The sequence below is a fragment of the Ornithodoros turicata genome, chromosome 1 (assembly GCF_037126465.1).
Source record: "Ornithodoros turicata isolate Travis chromosome 1, ASM3712646v1, whole genome shotgun sequence".
NCBI classification, from domain to species: Eukaryota; Metazoa; Arthropoda; class Arachnida; order Ixodida; family Argasidae; genus Ornithodoros; species Ornithodoros turicata.
Genome location: NC_088201.1, coordinates 200,329,171 through 200,331,547, shown reverse-complemented (window position 1 = coordinate 200,331,547; position 2,377 = coordinate 200,329,171). Strand labels below are relative to the sequence as shown.

Sequence of the window (2,377 nt, the reverse complement as noted above, 5' to 3'; positions counted from 1 at the left end):
GTGGGTACCCCAGGGTAACCCCCGTGAGGGTAACCTCTGGGTAACCCTAGAAAATCCTGAAGTTACCCCCAAAAATGGACGTTCTCCTGAAGTTACCCCCTGGGGTCTTTCAGGTTACCCCAGGACTGCTTGGGGTAATGCTGAGGTAACCCCAAGACATTCTGGGGTAACCCCAGGACCTTCTGAGGCTACCTCAAGAGCTTCCGGGGTCACCCTGGGACCTTCTGAAGTTACCTCAAGAGCACCTAGGGTAACTCCAAGAGCGTCTGGGGTTACCACAAGAGCAGCTGGAGTTGCATTTAGAGCTTCTGGGGTTGCCTCAGGAAAAGCCGAAGGTTTGCTGTGTTATCCTTTGAAATTTGGATGATACCTCAGGACCCGTCTATAAGGGCCTACTGGGCGCATCTTAAGAATTTCTGGGATTGCCTTAAATTTTCCTAGGGATTGATAGTGCGGATATCCTAAGGCTTGCCAAGAATCCACTCTGTTTTGGAACACGGATCTGTGCCGCTTGAAATGGGAGTACTAACACAAGCCATTGAAACGGATCCGAGAGTAAACTTTGCATGGTATTTTTTTAATTGTATTTAATGTTATGTAACGCTATTTATGTTTGACAAATAGGATGCTGCTTTATTAACACAAGCGTGACCACACCCGCTCCCTCGGATCATTCGACCTTCCTACACCTGACAAGTCATGTTGATTCGTGTGACCTTGAGTACGGAGTTTGGCCTCCAAAAAAACTGCAATACTTCGACTTTATAAAACACGAGCGCTAAATCTTAGCAGGTGCCAGGGTGTCGAAGTTGCGCTGGACAAATACGTCAGTCAACCCCCCATTCCTCTCTCGAACGGGGAGGTGAGCTTGGTCCTTCGTATCTCATGCATGAACAATAGCGCTTTTATCTTTTGCTCCCAAGACCGGTTTTTGGATTGTTGCGCTCGGAAAGTTTTCAGTTGATAGCCTGAGCTAGCCGGGTGTTGTTGTCGTGTTTTTCGTTAGCTAAACTTGACACTCTGACTTCGCGTGATTTCGAACGTTAAATAATTATTCCACTGTGGTTCAGCGCTGTGATAGATTTGTATTGTCGTCTTTGTATGAAAGTATCGTTCTCCTAAGCCTGTGACATTGCACAGGATGTAAGTGGAAGCGACTTTGAAAACCGCCAGCAGATTGATCAGTCGTCAAAGCGTGAAGTCGTCGGCCCCGGATCTGAAAACAACCGCTCTTCGCCTTCAGCATTTTAATAGTTTGATGTACGTAACATATCGTAACGTATATATATTGGGCTGTACCACATATTCCCATCCATTATATTTCTATTTGCAGGTAACGTTTGCGCTGCTGGCGAGATATAATTCAAGATGGAATGCAGGGATATACACAGGGTATGTTATATATGTTGTTACGGGCACGCAGCTGTAACCGTGTTCTTTACATGATATTTCTTACAGAGTAAGGCCTTACAAAGGAGCAGGCACCATCAATAATGGTTCTGGCACTTTCTTCTTGGTGATCGGGGTAGACGATCACCGATATTTGACGGTATTTTATGCAAGAAAGACAAGTTGGACAAGAAGGCAGGACTTGTAAAGGGCACGGAACGCAGAAGAACAGATCACAGACTGCTTAAAGCAGTGTTTTACCATCGCTGCTCATCGTTTGGAGGTTGCGAATATGTGCACCGTGACACCTTGTGCGTTGCGGCAGTGTGTACTTATGAATGGATACGCTTTTAAAGGCACGTAAGTGTTGAACAAAGTCATTTGTTGCTGCTATTCATAGTGTTTGTGTGCTTTCCTGCGACGGTACCTTACGGTTACCCCACATCCTAGGGTAACCCCAGATCCTAGAGTAACCCCAGATCCTATGGTAACCCCAAATCCGAGGGTAACCCCCAACCCTAGAGTAACCCCCAACCCTAGAGTAACCCCAGACACTAAGGTAACCTCAGATCCTAGGGTAACCTCAGACCCTGGGGTAACCCCATACCTCAGGACCCGGTTACCCGGGTAGGACTGGGGTTACCCCAGATGTCCCATAACACCTTAGGACCCCAGACCCTTAGGGTAACCCCAGGAATTTTTCTTTCAATAGGGTATGCTCTAGCCATACGGCAAATTTAATGAATGGAACGGAATGCATGTACTTCACCACCTAACCAACCATGATCTGACGCACCTCTGATTTGTTGAAAACAGGAGGCGTACACCTTTTATACTGCAATAATGCTGCATATAGTCGTCACAAGAAGGCGTATGTCTCCGCTTTTCAACAAATCAGGGCAGATAACGATATCATTCGAGATGAAGGTTGGTAGGAGGTGTGGTAAATGTCATTCCGTCACCTCATCTCACCTCACGAACTTCACCT

At 46.6% G+C, this 2,377-nt stretch overlaps 1 long non-coding RNA gene across 1 annotated transcript; it reads left to right on the top strand.

Annotated features, from left to right (window-relative positions):
• The first annotated feature begins 1,200 nt into the window (after positions 1-1,200).
• On the top strand, positions 1,201-1,704 carry LOC135375294 (uncharacterized). Its single transcript, XR_010417203.1, has 3 exons — positions 1,201-1,260; positions 1,334-1,392; positions 1,459-1,704. It is a non-coding gene; the product is annotated as an uncharacterized LOC135375294 (long non-coding RNA).
• Positions 1,705-2,377: the final 673 nt, after the last annotated feature.